Source organism: Aedes aegypti, chromosome 1 (genome assembly GCF_002204515.2).
Source record: "Aedes aegypti strain LVP_AGWG chromosome 1, AaegL5.0 Primary Assembly, whole genome shotgun sequence".
Taxonomy (NCBI): Eukaryota; Metazoa; Arthropoda; class Insecta; order Diptera; family Culicidae; genus Aedes; species Aedes aegypti.
The window spans coordinates 42,763,211-42,788,459 of record NC_035107.1 but is presented as its reverse complement, the minus strand read 5'-3'; the positions used below and the strand labels follow the sequence as shown (position 1 = coordinate 42,788,459).

At 39.0% G+C, this 25,249-nt stretch overlaps 2 protein-coding genes across 14 annotated transcripts in view; one reads left to right on the top strand and one right to left on the bottom strand.

The window, feature by feature from the left end:
• Positions 1-25,249, top strand: part of LOC5566555 (cation-independent mannose-6-phosphate receptor) — a 552,122-nt gene that overhangs the window by 126,003 nt on the left and 400,870 nt on the right. The gene's annotated exons all lie outside the window — the stretch shown is intronic.
• Positions 1-25,249, bottom strand: part of LOC5564186 (protein toll) — a 212,489-nt gene that overhangs the window by 44,515 nt on the left and 142,725 nt on the right. Inside the window, exon 3 of one of the 2 annotated variants that reach the window (XM_021853026.1) lies at positions 10,197-10,236. The exons of the other annotated variant lie outside the window; for it this stretch is intronic. The gene's annotated coding sequence lies outside the window, so the exon portion shown is untranslated. The remainder of the gene's footprint in view (positions 1-10,196; positions 10,237-25,249) is intronic. 2 annotated transcript variants of the gene reach the window in all.

Sequence of the window (25,249 nt, the reverse complement as noted above, 5' to 3'; positions counted from 1 at the left end):
TTTTACGTGTAACAAATTTGATCCGTTCCAACAAATCTGAAGGCTATTCTACTGGTCTTACTCTTCTAGACATAGAAAAAGCATGCGACAGTGTTTGGCATGGAGGGTTGATCGTAAAATTAAAAAACTTTAATTTTCCAACAAACATTGTTAGAATAATTCAAAGTTATCTGTCAAATCGTACACTTCAGGTTAATTATCAGAACTCCAGGTCTGAAAGACTTCCTGTAAGAGCTGGTGTTCCCCAAGGCAGCATTTTGGGACCAATATTATACAATATTTTCACATCTGACTTACCTGAGTTACCTCAGCGATGTCAAAAATCCTTGTTTGCAGGTCTCTCCCAAGGGACGAAGCCTGCGTGTCATCTGTAGTAAATTTCAAAAAAGTTTGGATATTTTTTCTTCATTTCTTTCTATTCTTTAGATGATACTACTAAATGAATAAAATTAAGACTTAAGGTTAGATTTCTTAAATTTTGCACGCCCAATCCGTACCAGTGGAACCATTTTTCACACCCCCGATTCTCATTATCAAAAGCTAGCAAGGAGGAAATTGGCGCACAGCGGGAGCCATACGGTTTGAAACAAGTGGCCGTTGGGGATTATCCCACATTCGAGCCAAACCGAGCGATAACAGTCGCTTTCGTCCTCATACTCTCTCACATCCCATCCGGAACCGGATCTCCGTCAGAGGCAATAAAATTACTTGTAAAACGTGGCAATCGGAGGGGTGGGAGGTTTTGGAAAGCAGCGTAGAACGACTACTATCAACGCTGCCATTATCACATCACCAAACAGCAATCTACTGGCGGAAAAGCGGAGAATCAGATTTGTGCTACCACTGACTCGTTCTCATCCATCGACGTCGCCGACAACGTCGTCATCGCTATATCCTTCCGGCTTTTGTTGGTAGACATGTGTATCCTTTCGTATGGGTAAATCCTTTGTCGGCGGAGGGGGTTGGTCGGGGAGTGTGGGCACGCAAAGGATAGTTACTTTCTGAAGCACTTTTCCCGAGTGAGCGCGAAAGATTCTGCCGTTAGCGCGGGGATATAGCAGCACACAGTACCAAAAAATAATGTGATTTACGTCTTTCGGGATGCACATAAAAGAAGCGAGCCGAATGACGTAAATTTATGTCCAATTTCAAAAACGTTAGTGTCTGATTCGAGAAATGTCGATCACAGTTCCATCGTTTTCGTGTCCTTTTACATGTAAAATTACATTTTTTGTTCAATACATCTTCAAGGACACGTTTTTGTGTCTTTCCATCACTTACATCATGTGTCATTCAGTCATAACCAGAATTACGTCCAGAGTAATTTTCATTATTTTTAAGAGTGCATGCTTTCAGTGTAATAACATTTAATATTCACGCTCCAGTTTCCGTAAAATTTAAACCGACGTAAAGGGGGAACGTGGGGTTGTTTGCGCAAAGCCACTCAAGGATGTGATTAGCAAACGAAATAGTGAAAAATGTTTAGCTTAGGATTTCTGCAATAAACCACAACAAAATTATCTTGAAACTAACAATTCTGGGCAAAATGCAGATATTATTGGATTTAAGACTACATCTGTGTTAGTATTGGATAAAAGATTTTTCGTAATATTGGAAGAGACACTTGGGCATGTCAAGCAGATTATCATTTGCTAGGCCAAATGGTCACAAGTTTTCAGTTATCAAAAACATCCTTGGAAAACAGATCTCCAGCTCTTCAAGTTTATTTAGTGGTGTTTCGTCCGCTGTTTAGAGACTTCGCCGTCACCACCGTTATCCTGACCTTCTATGCCTATATCATCGGTGCCATTCAGGTGTTCATTTTAATGTTGGTTCCACCTTTCGATCAGGTTTGATGATAGAGTTTTGATCTACTTCGTCGCAAGCGCTATTATTCGTCGTATCCAACTTGAAAGCGCTACCTACACTAAAGATTCATTTTCCAAGTGTAAATTTGTGAAAGCTGTTATGGTTCATACATGCAATAAAACTACTGTATTGCGATAAATAACTTCAGTTCAATTATCCACTTTGCACTTTTTCACCGACATCGCATGGACGAATACGTACCCAGGGCATAGAGTATCTTCGTACTTGCCGTCGATATACGAATGCAAAAATGGTCAACTGACAAAGAAAGCTCTCAGTTAAAAACTATGGAAATGCTCATAGAACACTATGCTGAGCAGCATAATCTGTCGTAGTAGGGACATAACGCCAGAAAGAAGAAGAAGACGAAGGAGACCATTATAACGATGTGATGAATAACGGCTAGGAGCTACCTCTTAATTAGCTTAAGTGGTCAACAGCCAAACTATTCAGATAACTTACATTTTCACCACTTAGGGCAAATCGTTAACGCTACCCCCTCGGTGTGCCGGCAATAAACCGTAATCCACCGGCAGTTAACCTATTCCTACAGGCCGTGCGGTTACTTAGTAACTCTAACCTACGAATTGCCCGGTTTTCGCTTTCCATCATCCGCCGTCCATTTACTTCAATTACCGTTCTGTTTTACGAGACATGACCGGCGCTGCCATAGTGCTTTTGCATCTCTATAACAAGAGTGGCCAGTCGCGCAATACCTTCAAAACCGGAGATGACCCGGTTTTCCGCAAACACTCTAGGAATGGAGAGAGAGAGTCTCGTCCAAGTCAATTCGCGTCATAGTTTCGGACGCGTCACAGTTATACCGTGTCAACCAGATGTCATCTCCGGAGGGAAAATTCGTTTCCGCACCGGGTGGAAAGACGCGGAAACCGTTGTCGCCGTTGACGCCAGTTCTGTGCACTATGGGCCAGAAATCAAAAATTCGCGGTTAAATTCAAACAATATTCTTTAGCCGAGTGGTTAGCGTCCGCTGCTACAGAGCAAAGCCATACTGAAGGTGTCTCGGTTCGATTCCCGGTCGATCCACGATCTTTTCGTAATGTAAATTTCCTTGACTTCCCTGGGCATAAAGTATCATCGTATCTGGGACACGATATAAAAATGCGGAAATGGCAACTTTGGCAAAGAAAGCTCTCAGTTAATAAGTTGAGAAGCCGGCTTAGTCTCAGTGAGGGCGTAATGCCAAGTCTTGGTTTTTGTTAGTATTTTTTTTGGTTCTCTTTTTCAGGTTTCTATACTGCCCTTCTACGCCTACTTGTCCCATGTTCTATGCAAACCTTAATCGACCGCGGGAAAAATATGCGTAGAACGGCAGTTAGTTCGTACACATAAAAAATAGCCGCTAATAGCCTAGCCATTGCGAAGAACAAATCCTATGAAAATTTGTCACAAATAACAAATTCCGTTACATTTCTGTTAAAAGCTTGCTGGTTTGGTGCAGGAAATTAGAACACAATTGAAGCACTATCAGTTTCAATACCAACAGGGCTGGTAGCGAGTCACCTTTTCTCGACCTGGTCACTAAAAAAGTCACAAAAGCCACTTTTTTTTCAGTAAAATGATCACTAAAGTCACTATTTTTGTAATCTGATGATTATAAACTTTTTATCTACTATTTTATTTTGATTTCTTTTAGTTTTTGTGGCTCCTGTTGGTCTTTTTTTTGATTCCATTTTGGTCTCTTTTTCAGGTTTTTAAAGTTCCTATTAAAAAAAAATAGCCGTCAATAGCCCTGCCATTGCGAAGAAACATGCTCCACAAACGGATTACAAGACAATTGTATCACATTCGTGTCAAAATTAGTTACAAATAACAAATTTCGTTACATTCTTGTTAAAAGTCTTCTTGTTTGGTTCAGGAAGTTTTAACGCAATTTCAATGCTAAAAGGGCTGGTAGATATTGAGTCACTTTTTTCGACCTGGTCACTAAAAAGTCACTATTTGAATCAAAAAAGTCATTGAAGACACTTTTTTTTTGCAGAAGAGTGGTCACTAAAATCACTATTTTTGTGATCTGACGATAATAAAATTAAAGGCTGGGTCAGCTTTTCAGAATCAAACAACAAGAAACAGTTATTTGCTATTATAGGGACAGGCTTCGTGGCCGTGCAATTAGTTTTACTAATAATTTAGCCGCATCGATCCAAGGAGTGTGGGTTCGATTCCCGCTTCAATCCGTGAAACTTTTCGTCTGGAACGTTTTTCGACTGTGCCACTAGGTGTTGCATGCTAGTCCGTTGTCTAGTGTGATGCTTCCTTCAAATGACATAACCGTGTACTGGAAGCATTAACGTGTCCGCGTCTTTAAAAATATAGTGTGATTTGGAAATCAAAGTGTCAAGAAAGATAGAGATTCCTGGGTAGCTTTCTGGAAGGATTCAGGTGAATATTTCGGAGGAGAAAATATCCTGGGAAAAGTTTAGGAGGCGATTCTGGTGAAACTTAGAAAGCGACTTTGGGCTGAATTTTCTGGTCGATATATATGAATAAATTTTGTCGAAAACTAGGAATAATATCTGACAAGACCTACTAAATAAATTACAAGTGAACTTTCTGAACACTTCTGAAAGAACCTCATCAAAACTCCTCCGGAAGGTAAGCCAGAGACAGCAATAACAACCTAAAAGTACAAAGAGTTTGTCAGAAACTTTGAAAAGTCGGGACTTCATGAGCGAGTACTAATTTTGCTAGAAATCATTTAAGAAATTCCAACATATGAGTTACACATTTTTCCATTGATTCGTCCTTGATACTGTCTTTCTACTGTTTTACTTAACTATTTCTATACAAAAATACGTTTCTGTCATGAATGCTTGAACATTGCTGGACAATAATTGATGATCAATGGTGATATCAGTGGCGATTCCCTGACAAATCTTTTGAAAAGGACGATTTCAATCATTTACTGTTTTCTTTGCATGCACTATTTCGTCATTTTCAAGGTTGTAGAACAGGTAAAACTTGAGGTTACGAGTCGACAATGAGTGATACGATTGTTTTCAATAATTCATTTACAGAAACGTTTAGTTGAAATATGAATATTTTAAGTACACATTGAATTAACTTATGCACAATATTTATCTAATTATGTTTGCCTCGAGTTCGTTAGACACGGTGACGAAATCAAAGTGTTTTGGATCTGCCCTGTCGATCAATTGGTGAGCTCGTTCCATGCTTCTATTCCAAATGAGTGAAATATGTGCATGTGTCGGCGAACTTTAATTCATATTTTACCTGGGAAAAATATTTAGAACAATAGAAAAGAAGACTATAGATGACTTTTTAAAACGAGGTTACACAAATCGCATCACTTACCAATGTGAATCCAGATTGAGTAGCTTCTAAATCCATACCACTATCAAAAACTCCTTCTCGTGACAACCATGAAGTTTCACAGGTACACTCGGTCTTTAGGAGCAATGGATGACACCACAACATTCCTTCCCTTTCCCGATGACCATTAGGATGTAGCAAGTGCCGTTATTGGCTTTATAATATCAAGCTCCATCTATTGGTTCGTTGTGCAATTTTTTTATTATTACGGTCAATCACGGAGTGCCAATGCCAATGCCGGTCATCAATGCCAATGCTCATGCTCAGTTCGTCAAAAATCAATTGTGTTCTGAAGTTACTTTTTATGTGGCAGAAAGCGTTTAATTTTTCAGAAGTCCTGCCTCAATTTCAGCTTTAGTTGCTTGTTTTTGAATTTTGGATTCTGCCAGGATTTTTTTCAGAATATTCTGAAATTCAACCCTATTTTTTAAGAAATCCGCCACAATGTTGTCTACAATCGAAAATTTACCCTCGAAATATTCCACAAATTTGTTAAAAAAAATGCATCAACTAATTCTTTTTGAACCTGTTCTTCAAAATCTTCAATTAGTTTTGGCCAGTAAGTTCCTCATGAATAGGAATTTCGCCAAAAATTCTATCACTAGTTTATTTTTAAGACTTTATGGATTTGGTGTTTTCATTTCTAGTAATTTTAATGACCATAAGTTGTAGTTTTGAAGTCACTGTTTTGATCATTTTAGTCACCTATGTCACTATTCAGCCATTCCATGAAAAACCGATCTAGTGGGTCTCCGAATTCCGTGCAAATTTGCTATTTTGTTCCTTATCCGAAATAAGGATACATGTATTTTTGGATTTTTTGATTAAGGTGACCATTTCCGAAATAGGGTGACCAGAAAAATCGCGATTTTGCAAAAAATTTATTTAAAAAAAATATAACTTTTGAACCGTTTGACCGATTTTCTATCTTTTTGGACGAAATGAAGACTAAAGATTTTGACTTTTCGGGAAAAAATATAAAATTTCACAAAAATGCAGATAGGGTTCTCTTTTTCGGGGATCGTAGTGTGCCGTGCTTCATACCGGCCGCGAAAATTTTTCATTCCCGTCAAAATTTTCATTTCATAGTTCCATCAACTAGTAAAGAAATTTAGCTTTTATATTCATTTTAGTGATAGTGATTAGTGGTGAAAAATGAAAAACGTGTGAAATAGTTGATGTGTTGTAACCAACGATGAGTTCCGGCCCATGTGATTCGGATGACGGGATTCCGCATCTGCGAAAACAATTTTGCAGATGTTGCAGGCAATTTGGTGAGTTTGTTCCGTTTTACCATGGGAAAAGTTCCGCAGATCGTTCTTTCGTGTTTTTCGATTACGGAATGCTTTTAAATGGTCGAAATTCATTTTTATCCGATTTAAACGCGTTTCAGCTGGACGGTTGAGAAACTTCAGTGGTTTGCAATGTCATTCGATTATGTTGCTTGCTCTTACGGGAGGACGAGAGCCGGAATCGCGATCAATCGTGTTCTTTTTTTTGCGTTGTACGGTTACGAAAAAGCATGTCATGTTCATCATTTTATTCTGTTGATTGTCCTTACGGGAACGGGAGACGGATTCAATGATCAATCAGTCGTTTGTCGCAAAATTGGCCATGCGTAGTGGCATTTTTTTTTCTTTTCTCGGTTTATGCGTCGTGGACAGCCTCTCGTTTCGTGTAGTTCAGACAACATTTTTCTTTTCTTTTTTTTTGTAAGCATTAAACCGATGACCTTGGAGGGATCGGTTCTGCTTTATCTAAGCAGAATGTCACTTCCGTCGAACGCGCGACCATTCCCTTTTTTCACGGGAAACAATGTTGTTCATACTATAAATAAAGCATTGCTCCTTTCTTTTGCATGCCGGCATTCAAAAGATTAAATTTAAAACAATTAAACATCAAATGCTCTGTGTCTATCGCCAGTTTTTCAGGCGAATCCTGACCAAATACCTTTCCCAACCCCCAACTCCGTAGCACTTATGAGGGCGTCGCTGAGTCGGTGGCCTCTCATTAAGTAAGTGCTACATCAACATTTCCTCTCCCTTCCCAAGTTACGGTAAAGATGGGCGTGGCCGGGAATAGCGATATTCATGGTTTTGGTATTCTTGTTAAGGATTGGAACAAGGTTCACTCCCTAGCCCTGCTCCTGAAAGCAATCTAGATGAGATTATCAACATAAAAAACATGAATGTTGCTAGTATCCAATCTACGAAGTATACCGTAACTACGCTAACGCTAAAAATATAAAATTTCACAAAAATTGTGTTTTTTACATGAAAAAACTCAATAGTTTCCGTTTTTTCATGTTTTGAAGGCCTCGGGACCAAAGGGGCTATTGCTGCTCTCATTTTTTCTTAAAAGTTCAGAAAATTTTACGTAAACTGTCAAATTTTTAGCGATTTATGTTTCTTAGTTTTTGAGATATATTTTTTTGTAAATAAAAAATCAGTCATTTTTCATCGGCACACACTGTAGATCTCAGCGCATTAGATTTGTAATGTTTAAAAAAAATCATAACTTTTGAACAGCTCAACCAAATAGAAAAAAATAGAAAACTTTGAAAAAAAAAAATCACATTAAAAATATGAAAATTCCTAAAAAAAACTAGGAATTTTAATATTTTTTCACGTTTAAACATATTTTTTTATCAGATTTTTTAATTTTGTCTGAATAGTTGAAATTTCATTCCATACAAAAAGATTGGAAATCGGTTAAGCGGTTCAAAAGTTATAATTTTTTTTAAACATTACAAATCTAATGCGCTGAGACCGCTGCGTTCATGAGTCCGCTCATGGCGTAGGGGTAACGCGCCCTAACTAGAGATCAGGGAGTCGTGAGTTCGATTCTCACTGAGAAGATGTGTAACTTTTTCGCAAATCATCACATCAATTTGTCCATCTAATCCAATTGCAAATTATATGTAATGTTTAGCTTTTCGGTAGTTGTTAAGTTTTTAAACTTTTATCGCGAAATTTTGATATCTGGCCCACAGTGCATAGTGGAGTCATCAATTCGCTAAATGTAGTTGTTCGTCAGCAGAGGTCACATCTAATTTAGCTCCATGGCAGGGCAGGCACAATGGATATGGGTATAGTTACGACGACGCTGAGCGCCATTAGTTTTATGAGCTGACGACGGTCTAGTGCCTCTGTTTTTTTGTTTAGTGTTTATCTGGCATCCTTCCTTGGGTCCTATTCTGGCCATATCATCCATCCAGACCGCGAAGGAGACGCAGAGAAGAAGAAGAAGGCGGCGGCGAAGGAGGTTAATGTAATTAACCTGGTTTTTGTGCTTGTGGAGCTAATTGAGTCGGCAGGGCACTGAACTGACCAGGGCAGGGCATTCCCTACATGCGATAAGAATGCTATGTACGGTATGATCGAGAGCTTCAAACCTTGCTACAATGGCAACGGAGAATGGCGTTCCTGAGAGGCACACCTTCTTAATGGCACCTATTCTGTGAATAGTTTTAATTACCCTGCTGCTCTTCGAGTACCAACTTCTCTCTCTCCTAATCCGATGAATAATGTATGCGACGGATTCATTACACACCGAAGAACGTGTATTGTGGAGGTACAGTTACATTCCGACTCGTCTCGTGTCTTTCTTCTACCTTCCTTCCCGACTAGATGAAGCTACCAGAATTATAACTCATTGTGTTTTTGAATTACTGTGATTTTTTGTAACAACGATTATTATAAATTATATACAGGATGTTGTTAAAAAACTAAAATTTTGCACTACAGCAAATCGATCATTGAGAATGTCTCTCACTTATCGCTCTTTGTAACAATCATTATCCGCAACACATCATGAGAGTCTGTTTATCATTGTCTGCTACAGCTCTGATTTATCGGGGAGATAACAGTGCATGATAAAACCCATCTAAACAAACTCCAAACCTATTGGTAAAGGATGTTCGGGAATTGTTTATCATGTCAGTAAAATTAAATACCTTCCCCCAATGGTGGTAAATAAGCGAGGAAAACGGGTCTAATCATCGCTCTCTCTTTGGGAATCTCATTCGCTGCAGTTATTTATCAAGCTTGTTACAACTTGCAAAACATTGCCGATCATGGACCGAAACAGATGAGAATTTTCTCTTAGCTTACTTTGATCGTGCTTCGAAATCAAATGCGAGCGAATTGTGCAATGCCTGATTGTAACACATTCTAATCTAAATTTTATCAACGAGAGATAATTGTCAGTTTTGATACAATCCGCTAGTCGGGTTGGCAAGAACAAATAACACGACCGGACGGAGAACGAGCTCTTTACTGCTGTTGGATGTTGCATTTTATAGGTTCATTGCACCGATATGCAACTGCAACAGCTGCCACTGCACTTACTTACATCCGGATAAAGCAGAATTGCTCCGTATGTGTGCGAGTGTGTATGTGCACTAACCTAACCAGGCTTTGGAGTGGTAAGCAAGCAGATCATCTTCATTCTGCTCGTCGTCGTCGTCGTCCGTAGGAATCTGCACTTTGTTCTGCATCTTCCAATTATACCCCCCGAAGAACAAGGTAGTGAGAAGAAGCACGTGTCAACGCCGGCTCTCCATGCATCAGCCAGTGCTACATTGTGAATGTTTCAGTAACATTGAAATGAAGATGAGTTTCACCAATGTTATGGGATAATTCTGGGAAGACAGCCCTTTGAAGACATGATTGGAAATTGAGATGTGGTCGAAGATTCTAATTGGCAGGTATCGGTTGAGTAATGTTGCTCATGTCAACCACATTGACCACATCAAACCGACGGTTGCTGTATTTTATTACAAAAATCCTTACGAATGTTGTTTAATGAAGTTACACATGTATTTTGAAACTGGAATATAAAACGCGAAAGTTACAAGACCAACATAAACCCTTTGATATGGAATAAAAAATAATTTCGCAATCGAGTAAACTGAAATTTGTTTCAAAAAATGATAAGAAAATACAAATCACTAAACAATTAAAAGTACTTACAGGTACTGACTGTCTTTTTGTGCAGCTACACGTATTGCATCTGAAAAAAGATGAAAGAACATAATTAAAAATGCATTTCTGTGTTAAGAATTATGTAAACTAAAAATTTAAAATCAGAAGTGATATACCTACATCAGATATCCCAATCAATTTTCATAAAAATTCTCAATGCATTTTCATCAGAAATTTTAAAAGATTTTCAGAAGTAACCCTAACATATTTCATGCTGAAATTGTTAAACAATTTTCTCTTCAAAAGGTTTATGTCAGAAATCCTAAAGGTTTTCTTTCCGAAATGCCGAAAGTTTTTTTCGAAAGAAGCTAGAGAAAATTTTCTTAAAATTTCAAAGGATTACTCTCAGAAGTGCAGAAAAAAATCTCTCAAAAATCTCGCAGATTTTACTCAGAATTCCCAAGGTATTATTACAGAAATACCAAAAGGCTACTCTTACAATTCCCAGTGATTTCTCTCAGAAATACCAGAGGAATCTCTCAGAAATCTCGGAGGATTTCTTTCAGAAATCTCGGAAGACTTTATTCAGAAATTCGCAAGAATTTCGTTCTAAAATTCGAAAAAAAAATCATTTAGAAATTAGTAAGTATTACGTCCATAGATTCAGAAAAAAATCCGTCAAGAATTCATAAGGATTTCCTTCAAAAACTCGGATGGATTTCCTTCAGTAAAGCAGAAGGATTTCATTCAGAAATATGGAAGGATTTCTATCACAAATCTCAAATCAACTGGAAATACAAAAGTATTTCCCAAGGGAATCCCAAAAAAAAATCCTATTAAAATCATAACGGTTTTCATTAAGAAATCAAGCATAAACTTCAAAGGTTTACCATGAAAATTTCTATGGATTTTCATCTAATTAAATTCCAAACCTTCCATTGGATGATATCCAAAAAGCTCTTTATCAGCAATTTCCTTCAGAAACCTCGAAGGATTTCCCTCGAAAATTCCAAAAGGATTCTTTCAGAAATTCCATTCCAGATCCGAAAGGATTTCTTTCGTAATTCGAAAGGATTACCTTCCGAATTCCGAATGGATTTCCTTCCGAAATTCGAAATGATTTCCTTCCGAAATCCGAAAGGATTTGTTTCCAAAATTCGAAAGGATTTGTTTCCAAAATCCGAAAGGATTTCCTTCCGTAATCCGAAAGGTTTTCCATTCGAAATCAGAAAGGATTTCCTTTCTAAATCTGAGAGGATTTCCTCCCTAAATTCGAAAGGATTTCCTTTCGGAATCTGAAAGGATTTCCTTCCGAAATCCGAAAGGATTTCCTATCGAAATCCGAAAGGATTTCCTTCCAAAATCCGAAAGGATTTTTTTTTCGAAATCCGAAAGGATCTTCTTCTTCTTTCTGGCGTTACGTCCCCACTGGGACAGAGCCTGCTTCTCAGCTTAGTGCTCTTATAAGCACTTCCACAGTTATTAACTGAGAGCTTACTATGCCAATGACCATTTTTGCATGTGTATGTCGTGTGGCAGGTACGAAGATACTCTATGTCCTGGGAAGTCGAGAAAATTTCCAACCCGAAAAGATCCTCGACCGGTGGGATTCGAACCCACGACCCTCAGCTTGGTCTTGCTGAATAGCTGCGCGTTTACCGCTACGGCTATCTGGGCCCCGAAAGGATTTCCTTCAGAAATCTTAAAGGATTTACTTCTGAAATCTGATAGGATTTCCTTTCGCAATCTGTAATTTCTCTGAAATCTGAAAGATCTGAAAGGATTTCATTCTGAAATCCGAAAGTATTTTCTTACGAAGTCCGAAAGGTTTTCCATCCAAAATCCGAAAGGATTTTCTTTCTAAATCCGAGAGGATTTCCTTCCTAAATCCGAAAAGATTTCCTTCCGATATCCTATAGGGTTTCCTTCCGATATCCTATAGGGTTTCCTTCCGAAATTCGAAAGGATTTCCTTCCGAAATCCGAAAGGATTTCCTTCCGAATTCCGAAAGGATTTCCTTCCGAAATCCGAAAAGACTTCCTTCCGAAATCCGAAAGGATATCCTTCCGAAATCCGAAAGGATTTCCTTCCGAAATCCGAAACGATTTCCTTCCGAAATCCGAAAGGATTTCCTTCCGAAATCCGAAAGGATTTCCTTCCGAAATCCGAAAGGATTTCCTTCCGAAATCCGAAAGGATTTCCTTCCGAAATCCGAAAGGATTTCCTCCCGAAATCCGAAAGGATTTCCTTCCGAATTCCGAAAGGATTTCCTTCCGAAATCCGAAAGGATTTCCTTCCGAAATCCGAAAGGATTTCCTTCCGAAATCCGAAAGGATTTCCTTCCGAAATCCGAAAGGATTTCCTTCCGAAATCCGAAAGGATTTCCTTCCGAAATCCGAAAGGATTTCCTTCCGAAATTCGAAAGGATTTCCTCCCGAAATCCGAAAGGATTTCCTTCCGAATTCCGAAAGGATTTCCTTCCGAAATCCGAAAAGATTTCATTCCGAAATCCGAAAGGATTTCCTTCCGAAATCCGAAAGGATTTCCTTCCGAAATCCGAAAGGATTTCCTGCCGATATCCGAAAGGATTTCCTTCCGAAATCCGAAAGGATTTCCTTCCGAAATCCGAAAGGATTTCCTTCCGAAATCCGAAAGGATTTCCTTCCGAAATCCGAAAGGATTTCCTTCCGAAATCCGAAAGGATTTTCTTCCGAAATCCGAAAGGATTTCCTTCCGAAATCCGAAAGGATTTCCTTCCGAAATCCGAAAGGATTTCCTTCCGAAATCCGAAAGGATTGCCTTCCGAAATCCGAAAGGATTTCCTTCCGAAATCCGAAAGGATTTCCTTCCGAAATCCGAAAGGATTTCCTTCCGAAATCCGAAAGGATTTCCTTCCGAAATCCGAAAGGATTTCCTTCCGAAATCCGAAAGGATTGCCTTCCGAAATCCGAAAGGATTTCCTTCCGAAATCCGAAAGGATTTCCTTCCGAAATCCAATCCGAAAGGATTTCCTTCCGAAATCCGAAAGGATTTCCTTCCGAAATCCGAAAGGATTTCCTTCCGAAATCCGAAAGGATTTCCTGCCGAAATCCGAAAGGATTTCCTTCCGAAATCCGAAAGGATTTCCTTCCGAAATCCGAAAAGACTTCCTTCCGAAATCCGAAAGGATATCCTTCCGAAATCCGAAAGGATTTCCTTCCGAAATCCGAAAGGATTTCCGTCCGAAATCCGAAAGGATTTCCGTCCGAAATCCGAAAGGATTTCCTTCCGAAATCCGAAAGGATTTCCTTCCGAAATCCGAAAGGATTTCCTTCCGAAATCCGAAAGGATTTCCTTCCGAAATCCGAAAGGATTTCCTTCCGAAATCCGAAAGGATTTCCTTCCGAAATCCGAAAGGATTTCCTTCCGAAATCCGAAAGGATTTCCTTCCGAAATCCGAAAGGATTTCCTTTCGAAATCCGAAAGGATTTCCTTCCGAAATCCGAAAGGATTTCCTTCCGAAATCCGAAAGGATTTCCTTCCGAAATCCGAAAGGATTTCCTTCCGAAATCCGAAAGGATTTCCTTCCGAAATCCGAAAGGATTTCCTTCCGAAATCCGAAAGGATTTCCTTCCGAAATCCGAAAGGATTTCCTTCCGAAATCCGAAAGGATTTCCTTCCGAAATCCGAAAGGATTTCCTTCCGAAATCCGAAAGGATTTCCTTCCGAAATCCGAAAGGATTTCCTCCCGAAATCCGAAAGGATTTCCTCCCGAAATCCGAAAGGATTTCCTCCCGAAATCCGAAAGGATTTCCTTCCGAATTCCGAAAGGATTTCCTTCCGAAATCCGAAAGGATTTCCTTCCGAAATCCGAAAGGATTTCCTTCCGAAATCCGAAAGGATTTCCTTCCGAAATTCGAAAGGATTTCCTTCCGAAATCCGAAAGGATTTCCTTCCGAAATCCGAAAGGATTTCCTTCCGAAATCCGAAAGGATTTCCTTCCGAAATCCGAAAGGATTTCCTTCCGAAATCCGAAAGGATTTCCTTCCGAAATCCGAAAGGATTTCCTTCCGAAATCCGAAAGGATTTCCTTCCGAAATCCGAAAGGATTTCCTTCCGAAATCCGAAAGGATTTTCTTCCGAAATCTGACAGGAGCTCTTTCGAAATCCGACAGGATTTCCTTTCAAAATCCGACAGGATCTCTTTCGAAATCCGACCGGATTTCCTCCCGAAATCTAAAAGGATTCCTTTCTGAATCCCAAATCAATTTTCTCACGAAATCTGAGAGGATTTATTTCCAAAACCCGGAAGGATATCTTTTTCCACAAAGACTTTCTCATGGAAATTGTGATGGGTTTCTCACGGAAATCGACTAAAAGATTACCCATGGAAACTGCCGAAGTTTTTTTTTATAGAAATTTCTTTTTATATAAATTACTACGTAAATTCCGAATAATTTTATACGGAGTTCTATAGAATTTTCTCGCGAATGTCTGTGTAAATTTCAAAGCATTTCCTATAATAATAACAAAAGATTTCCTGCAGAAATTACCTAACAAGAATCGCAAAGTATTTCCTAAGATACCGAGAAATTTCAATCGGAAAATCTCGAGGATTTCCAGCAGAAGTTCTTGATGGATATAAGGTATTGATTTTTATGGGAAAAGTCGAGCGGTATTTGTGTGAAACCATGAAGGACATTTATCAGAAATATCGAAGAATTTCACACGGAAATCCCAAAGAATGTTTATCTGGAATGTAGACGAATTTCCACTCTAAACTCCAACGAACTATAAGGAAAGTAAGAATATGCAAACTCCCTAAAATTTTCGAGTATCATACCCGTTTTGATGGGATATAATTTGTCTCAATTAAAGACAGAGAAAATCTGCTGAAACAAGCTCATTTTCCAATCTAGGCAAAATTCCCCGCCGAGGCCCGAAAATTCCCCAGCTGGGCTCCAATCGCTCTTCTGAAATCGCACAAAACAACCTTCCTTAATTTCCCAATCGACCTCTCGGCTTCACCCTGAAAAATAAAAAAATGCAAAATTTCTTCCCGCCATCCTAGAGCCGGGCTCCCCGAAGAAGCGCCTGTTTAAATATTATAATCGGCTTATTTATGGGCCAAATTTCCCTTTCGCCGGGGGAAATATCGCATTTGCCACCGGCAGCGCCACTTTCAGGATAGGAATCCTGAAAATCCTTACTTGCGCCGCCGCCACATCATCGCATCATGCCGGAGAATGAATTAATAATCATGACTAATGGCCGGAATCTGATTGAAATGAGCCTGCTTTGTGCTTTGCGGCGGCGGCGACCGGCGGAGGGAACGAAATTACGTGATGTTTCTTTTTGGCGACGCCTCCGCCTCACTGATAGATGGCAGCACTGTGCTGGGGATTTTCGGGAGCAAGCGCCAATTTTGTAGCTACTTTTACATATTTATGAACAATTTCGGGTCGGCTTTTTACGCCAAGTTATGCCATCCACTCTAGTCGAGGCAAGGCAAGGCATTCATAGGCCATAAATATTTATTAAACAAAAGAGATTCAGGCTAGACAGACAAATTCACTGAGCAAACAGAGCGCGAACGAGTTTCCATACCGCAGAAACCCCAAACAATGTATTGTCCGAGCGCGTGGTTTTGCGCTTTTATACCCCAACTCATTTTTCATATTCCGTGATGTGGTACGGCCGATACAGTTTTTTTCTTTCTGCCAGCCCAATCGAAAATGGCATTTAAATTGGTTGCGTTTTTCCTGATCAGTCCGATGAACGCATGGAAACGCATCGCAGCTTTCCACCGCCAAAGCCAGATGGCGCTTTATGGTTTGATTCTATGAATTTTAAATATTGCCGGGACGTTGACCGATCGAACAAAAAAATCAACTCGAAACCACGGCGTAGACACACATTGTACATAAAATTTGTATAAATTTAATCATGAACCCGATCGATACTCCGCGTCGGCTAACGGAGATTGATTATTGGCGGTTTGGTTCGCTGATTGACACAGAGGTGGAGCTGTCCAGGGAGCGATTGTCACATAATTAAAGGCGCATTCGCGATTATGGTGCACGATAGCAGACCGAGTGAAAAAAAAGTGGAGTATTCTTCGGTGTCATCATAGTCGCTCGAGTGATTGTTTTGATAAAGCTCGTTTTTTCCACAAGGTAGTGAACGATGAACTGAGAACAGCGCCATCATCGGACATCAGCTGTGGTTGGTCACTTGACACAGGATTTGTTTGTTTTTAATTTTAATGAAATTTGCATTTTTAATTAATTCGATACTCTAGGTACGTTCCGGTCAAATCGAACCCGGCTGGAGCGTGGCAATCACTGTTTGTATGATGAGGTTCGAACTAGGACAGGGAGGAAGTTTGGCAGATGCGAGTGTCAATTTAGTTAATTAATTTGTTGGTTTCGACCAGTTGGTGACCTCCAGTTAGTCGGTGAGAATGGAACCAGCTGGCAGTGGATTGGGCTTCCGGTTACAAAGTGTTTGTTTGTTTGTTCTCCTGATTGATTGGACCGTGGTGCTTTTTCTAGAATTTGGGTTGGCATCATGTTGAACCCCAAGAGCAACACATTTTTCAACTATAATAGGTTCAATAAAAAATTTGTGTTTTATTAATTTAAATCTAATACAAATCCAACTCAAACTGAAATCCAAATTAATCAAATTTCAATCCCAAGGATTTCCACCGAAAATTTAACTGAATATCCATCATTGTCAAAAATGTCTACTGGAAATTCCAAAAGATTGTCGCCTTTTTTCAGATCCCAAAAAATTGCCATTTTGAATTTTAAAAGCTTTTTTTTATCAAAAATCCATATGATTTTAATTATAAATTTCGAACAATTTGCATAAAACCCTCACTTCATTTTAATCTAAAATATAAAAAGTTTTTCAACGAAAATTTTAAAAGATACCAATAGATTTCTTTAGGGAATCCTGAAAGATTTCTATTGGTTTGTGAAAATCACTTAACAACCATGCAATATGGGTATTTACGAGACGCCTTCTACTCATCGACGTCGTTCCAAAATTACCCATATTGGATTGATTTCAAGTGGTTTTCACAAATCGAAAGTCGTCATATTGGGATACAAAATGGCGTCAGATAGCGATTTTCGGCATCTACTCGTCACTCCCTTTCCAAAAATACCCATATTGGAGGGGTTCCAAGTGACTTTTAAAATCCGGAAATCGTAATCTTGGATTTCTAGGCGCTAGACATCGATTTCCATAATCTACTCATTGTTCCCGTTTTAAAAATACCCATATTGCATGGGTTTCAAGTGGTTTTCCCAAACTGGAAGACGCCATCTTGGATTCCAAAAGGGCGTCAGACTATGGTTTCCGTCATCCCAGAAGAACCACGGATAAACCCCACCTTTTCGCAAAACTCCTTGAAAACAAACGAAAGTCATTCTTTTACGCTAAAAACTCGAACTTACTCGGAAAAAACAGTTTTCCTTATTTTTTGAGTTGACTTTACCCAAAATTAAGGGGACACGGGAGACCGTGTTATTTTCGCTATCTTTCGTCTCACTCTAACAATTATCATCAAAACTTTTTGGAAGAAAATCTCGAGTTTTAGTGAACCGATGAAGCTGAAAATTTATTGAGTTGTGCACTACTTATATAGAATCATAGTGATACATTTTCGCATCGATATATGGAGTGGTTCTTGGGATTTGCTTCTTGAAATGGATAGGGTGATTATGATGACGTCCCGTGCGGCCTTAAGTTTATCGATTATTCTCTCAACCCTCTCGGTATTCTCTCTCTCTTCCCCACCAATGTTGTCAAAAATAGAGAGAGCATCACCTACCCAATCACTATCCCGCAGTATCTCTTACGACAATCTGGTAGGATGTACAACCACATTCTTAAAAAAATTCCAACAGAAATCGCAATGAATGTATTTTTGAAATTAAAAAAATATGTAATAGATTTCCTTGGGAAATATCAATAGATTTCCAATGAAAATTTAAAAAAACTGAAAAAAAATGATTTAAAATAGAAATCCCAAAATTTTTACTCAAATATTTTTTTCTCAAAGATATTTTAAGAAATCCGTTACAGATTTTTGTCAACAATCTTAAAAGATTTCCATTAGAAATCCCAAAAGATTTCCATCAGAAATATCAAAGGATTTTTTTTTGAAAAAATCTAAATGATTTCCACCATAAATTCCCAAGCAATTCCATAATAAATTCCATTGGATTATCGTAAAAAATTCTATAGAATTATGACAATACTTGCTTAAATTATTTTACCGTAATCCGTGAATTTCGAAACGTCTTGTATGAGTTAAATCTATAAGGCATGGAATACTGTATCACGATTTTGATTGAACAAAAAAAAAAACAAACAATATTGAATAAATCCTACTTTTCATTCTTTCAAGTTTTACTTATTTCTCTACATTCAATTTTCGTTCACACATGCCTTACACTGAAATTATATTGCTTAAGGTTCACTGTCAACAGGGTTAGACTCGGTCAAAAAGATCAATATCAGAAAGAAAGAAGCAACAAAGAAGGACGGTCAGTAGCACACAATCCTAAGCTAAAGTTTCTGAAGAATTCTTTGAAGCAAGTAAAGATAAAAATGTTCAATGTGAGTGTTCAAGTTCACCAAGTTATCCAGATAATTCTGTCATAAACATTATCTCACGATTCACAATAATTTTGAAATTGGCTCCGTAATGTTTTGTTGCATTTGAGCCTATGGAAAATAAGATAATCGTGGAAAACTTTTGCGGAATGTAAGAGCAGTTTGTCGTTAACAGACATCGAACTTGGTTAAAATATTCTAACTCCTTAGTCTATTTAAAATTAGTGTGGTGGTTGTGTCTCAGAAAGGGCGTAACTCTAAATTTAGTCATTCTTGTGTTTCAAAACTTTGCCCAAAGTTTATAAACCACTTAAAAAAAATCTAAAACCATATTTCGATAGTATATTCCTTCTGGCAATCACGGTAAACGAAAAATCGTTAGAACAATACTGATTTACTTTAATTTTGGAATAATAATCTCAATGCATTTTTTATCAAAAATGCCCAAAGGCTTTCCATTAGAAATCACGTAATTACGTATTTTTCCCGAAATTCACAAGAATTATCCTCAGAGATCCTGAAGGATTCTCATCAGAAATCTTAAATTTAAGTTTCAAAGGATTTTTCATGGAAATTTGAAAAGATTTCCTTTAAGGAGTGCAAAAGAATTCCATTTGAAATGTTCAATCTGATTTTCATTACAAATCACAAAGGATTTTAGATATTGCAACAAAAGAGCTAGATCAAAATTCCCTGCAGATTTCCATCCGAGATCTCAAAAGTCCACCAGACATCCTCTTATATTTCTATCAGAAATAAAAAAAATCCCGAATCCCAAAGCTTTTCCATCTTATGAATTTCTATTGTCATCTTGGCATTTACGTCCCCACTGGGATAGAACTTGCTCCTCAACTTACTGTTTTTATGAGCACTTCTAAAGTTATTAACTGAGAGCTTTCTTTGCCAAAGTTGCCATTTTCGCATTCGCATCGTGTGGCAAGTACGATTATACTCTATGCCCGTCGAGGAAATTTCCATTGCGAAAAGATCCTGGACCGACCGGGAATCGAACCCAGACACCTTCAGTATGGCTTTGCCTTGTAGCCTCGTACTCTAATCACTCGGCTAAGGAAGGTTCAAAGAATTTCTATCACAAGTTTCAAAATATTTCCATCAGTTTTCCCATAAAAAAGAGAAGTCCGGAAACAAATCCGAAGTCAATTTTGAAGCCAAACTGAAGCCAAATCTAAAGGAAAATCGAAAACCAATCCAAAGACTAAAATCCTAATTAAAATTCAAAGCCAAATCCAAAATTGAATCCAAAACTAATTCTAAACCCCAAACTAAATCCAAATTCGAATCTATAGCCATCTATAAATAATGATAGCCCTTGAGCTACTGAACAACTTTGCCAAATACGCCACTACTGAGATATCCGCAGGGGAAGGGATGGTAAAATGAACACCTTAAGGATATCATCTTGTTTCTAATTAAAAAAAAAAGAATTTGTATAGTTCTATCGCAAAACTTCAAAAATAGGGATGTTATCTAAAGCAGCGACATGAATCCAGACTAAGATAACTTGTTACATATTTTTATCATTTACAAAAAAGAGTGTGTATCGAAAGTCCAAGCAAGCGAGGCCGGTTTGTGCGTCGCCGGAATTCTTGGTCTTCGTTTTTGCTTGGCAGTGTGTTTCGAAAGCACAAGCAAGCGAGGTCTATTTGTGCGTCGCCGGAATTCTCGGTTTTCGTTTTTGCTGGGCAGTGTGTTTCTAAAGCACAAGCAAGCGAGTTCGGTTTGCGCGTCGCCGGAATTCTCGGTCTTCGCTTTTGCTGGGCAGTGTGTATCGAAAGCATAAGCAAGTGAGTTCGGTTTGCGCGTCGCCGGAATTCTCGGTCTTCGTTTTTGCTTGGCAGTGTGTTTCGAAAGCCTAAGCAAGCGAGTTCGGTTTGCACGTCGCCGGAATTCTCGGTCTTCGTTTTTGCTGGGCAATGTGTATCGAAAGCACAAGCAAGCGAGTTCGGTTTGTGCGTCGCCGGAATTATTTTTTATTCTCGGTTTTTGTATGTGCTTTCCAGTGTTTTGCGAATTCGATCTATGCCATCAGGATCGTTTGCGCAAACCCGTGTGTAGACATGTTTTATTTGGACGGTCGATTGAACGGTGAATTGCAGAGAGGTTCCAAATGCGTCTTCGCATCAATCTCCGCTAGATCTTCGTTGTCCCTAATTGGACTTGTGTTCGATAAATGATCTCATCTTTTTTGTTTCGTAGCATTACGTTGAAATGTTTTTGCCCACCCAAAAATCTTCCACGAAAAGTTGCATCATTAAATTCGAACCAAGATAACAAGGCGTAATCCTCCGCCAAAAGGATGCTTGTCTTGCAGTTCTTCGCCAGTTGTTTACAAACAAAAACTCACTGCACAAATAAAACAAAACGCAAAATCGGTGCTGCTCAAAACCAGATATGGAAAACCATGCTCTGCTTACTCGAGCACGTGTATGCGCTACCCTTTTTCCTCAGGTCGTCGGAGTATGTGATGATTGCGAAAAAAGTTACTCTCGATGTTATGATTTTTGCCTGCTCCCCCTTCGTCATTCACCGTAATTCCAAACGTTGGCGATGTTCAATTCAAATAATGATGATGTACTCGGGGTATGGTCCTAAAAGGTGGATGCCGATGGTGGAGGAAAGGCAGGTGAACAAGGCGAACAACAAGCCAACAGTATTATGTGAAAATTTTTGCATTCTCCAAACGGTCCGATTTCATCGTCGACATCTTTACCGTACCTTACCTTGTCCAAACTGTAAGCCAAGGAGTTGTCGAGGGGAGGTACCCGAACATGAGAGCAAAACAATATTAAATAAGTATTAAAATAACGAATTTAAAAAAAACACTAACAAATTTATTACAAATATTGGTACGATGATTTCAAAATTATAATACAGTTGGTTGATTATAAAACATTGGGTAACGACTAATTTGGGTAACTTTTAACTCTTCTTGATGTATTAGTTTTTAGAGTGTTTTTTTTTCTATTTTTTTAATATCATAATAGTTAAAAAAATATGACTTTAAAAAATCGGACCTAGACGGAATTTTAACTCGGGTTTGTGAAATGTTTAACATTGCCTCTACCAATGAGGCTATCAACGCACATGGGTAAAGGACTGATGAGAATCAAAGCAGTGCTACATTTTTACAACTATTTCTGATTCAGAAGTCTTTACCTTCTCTCCTCAGCATGTCTGTCCACCGCTTTAGACGATCGTGCGCTTCACAAAGGAAATGTATGGGCTGAACCCGAACTAATGCGCCTACCAGATGTCTGGTCCAAGTCGGGATAAATTGTACCCGATGTCGGACCTATGTCAGGTTGACATTGGGTTAAAGACGGGTCGATGATCAAAATGTAATTAGATCAATGCCAAGTCAATGTCGACTCAATGTCGGGTTGAATCCATCCTATGTCGACTGTAGCTGTAAATTCCAGCAGAAATAAATTTTAATTTTGCAGATCACATTTCATACGCGTATCTGAATAAAACCATGCTATAAACATCAACAGTTGATATAATTGTGTTATAATTTTGCTATTCCGCCCTATTCGGGAAGGCCGATGATGTGTCGAAAGGCTCTGAAGGCGTCGACGAAGAAGTGAAATGCCGGGGAGAAGCATCAAACTCACATGCGAAGTGCTCAACAACTGGTTCGGACGAGGTATCGAATTGTTTACTCTTGGCATTATAACCATCAACGCAGCCGGGCAAGATATTTGTGTGCAGCACGAGCATTCTCAGGGGCTCCTTCTTGGTGTGGTGAGAACTGGGGTATGACGACGACGACGACCACGACAAGATGCGGAGAAGGTTATTCGAGGAGCCCCAAGTTTTGCAAAAGTTTGCACGCTGTTCAACTAGGGTCGTGGCGGTAGGGTGGCATGTGTCGGATTACGCTAGGGAACTATTGCTGGTATAATCCCAAAGTTGTCTCGTTGATTTTGCATCGAGCCTCAAGAGTGGATGTAGGTGGTTCAAAAATATATAAAAAGCTTCAAGTATGGGTGGTTGATACCTTAATAATAGGAATGATAGTTGATAATATAGAAACCATACAGGCTATGGTTTTCAAACAATAAAAGATGGAATTTATAATCTCATGCGATTTTTTAGAATATGGTAATTCTAATCTTGAGTCTTATTGGAATTATAACCTAAAATGACAATAATAACTGACCAATTGACCTGATAGTTCACCAAAGATTGCAACCATATGTACAATGGTTTTTATATAATATTCAGCTAAATAACTGAAATTGAATTGAAATTTAGATCTTATAAATTGTTATGTCTTTTATTAGTCCAATAAATTCATAAAATCATGCATTTGAACCAGAGGCACGAAAAGCAGGTAGGACATGTCCTACGCACAAAAATTGCAATTGTGACAGTCAAAAGATTGTCCTACCCATGATTTATATGACTTTAACTTTTGCAGTTCTGGCAACATCAATGTCGTAAGAGGTTAGAAAATCTCCCACAAGTGCTACCATACGACCACATTTCTCGACGAAAACTAGGATCGTAAGGAGAGTGTCATGTATCAAATATCGCTAGAGTACAATTGCTGGTATAATCCTAAATTTGTCTCGTTGCTTTTGTATTCTGATAAGAATTCTATCCGGGATTCTAATAAGAATAATGACTATGATTCTAATGAAAATCATGTTTGGGATTCTGAGGAGAATCCTGTTGAGGATCCTGAGAAAAATCCTGTTCTGGATTCTTAGACAAAAATTGCTTAGAATACTGAGGAGAATCCTGCTCAGGATTCTGAGGAGAAACCTGCTCAGGATTCTGGGGATAATCCTGCTCAAGATTTTGAGGCAGATTCTGCTCAGGATTCTGAGGAGAATCCTATTCAGGATTCAGAATAAAATTCTGCTTAGGATTTAGAGTGGAATCCTGTTCAGGATTCTGAGGAGAATCCTGAGGAAAATCTTGCTCAAGATTCTGAGGGGAATCCTGCTCAGGATTCAGAGAAGAATCATTATGAGGATAATCCTGTTCAGGATTCTGAGGATAATACTTCACAGGATTCTGAGGAGAATCCTGCTCAGGATTCTGAGGAGAATCCTGCTCAGGATTCTGAGGAGAATCCTGCTCAGGATTCTGAGGAGAATCCTGCTCAGGATTCTGAGGAGAATCCTGCTCAGGATTCTGAGGAGAATCCTGCTCAGGATTCTGAGGAGAATCCTGCTCAGGGTTCTGAGGAGAGTCCTGCTTAGGATTCTGGTGAGAGTCCTGCACAGGATTCTGAGGAGAGTCCTATTCAACATTCTGAGGAGAATCCTGTTCAGGATTCTGAGGAGAATCTTGCCCAGGATTCAGAGGAGAATCTTGCCCAGGTTTCAGAGGAGAATCCTGCTAAGGATTTAGAGGAGAATCTTACTCAGGATTCTGAGGAGAATCCTGCTCAGAATTCAGAGGAGAATCTTACTGATCCTGAACAGGATTCTGAAGAGAATCCTGAAAAGGATTTTGATGAGAATCCTGAAAAGGATTTTGATGAGAATCCTGAACAGGATTCTGAAGAGCATTCTGAACAGGGTTCTGCAGAGAATCATGATTCTGAAGAGAATCCTGCTCAGAATTCTGAGGAGAATCCTGTTAAGGGTTCTGAGGAGAATCTATATAATTCTATAATAATCTTGAATAGGATTCGCTTCAGAATCCTAAACAGGATCCGCTCCAGATCTTGGAGAGGATTTGCTCACTCCTCAGAATCCTGAGCAGGGTTCTCATCTGAATCATGTTGACGATTCTTCTCAGAATTCTCAAAAGGATTCAGAGGAAAATCTTGCTCAGGATTCTGAGGCAAATCCTGCTCAGGATTCTGTGAAGAAACCTGTATAGGATTCTGAGAAGAAACCTGCACAGGATTCTGAGGAGTATCCTGCTGAGGATTCTAAAGAAAATCATTCTCAGGATTCTGAAGAGAATCCTGCTCAGGATTTTGAGGAGAATCCTCAACAGGATTATGAGGAGAACCCTGCTCAGGATTCTGAAGAGAATCCTGCTCAGAATTCAGAGGAGAATCCTACTCAGAATTCTGAGGAGAATCCTGAACAGGATTCTGAAGAGAATCCTGAAAAGGATTTTGATGAGAATCCTGAACAGGACTCTGAAGAGCATTCTGAACAGGGTTCTGCAGAGAATCATGATTCTGAAAAGAATCCTGCTCAGAATTCTGAGGAGAATCCTGTTCAGGGTTCTGAGGAGAATCTATATAATCTTGAATAGGATTCGCTTCAGAATCCTAAACAGGATTCGCTCCAGATCTTGGAGAGGATTTGCTCACTCCTCGGAATCCTGAGCAGGGTTCTCATCTGAATCATGTTGACGATTCTTCTCAGAATTCTCAAAAGGATTCAGAGGAAAATCTTGCTCAGGATTCTGAGACGAATCCTGCTCAGGATTCTGAGAAGAAACCTGTACAGGATTCTGAGAAGAAACCTGCACAGGATTCTGAGGAGTATCCTGCT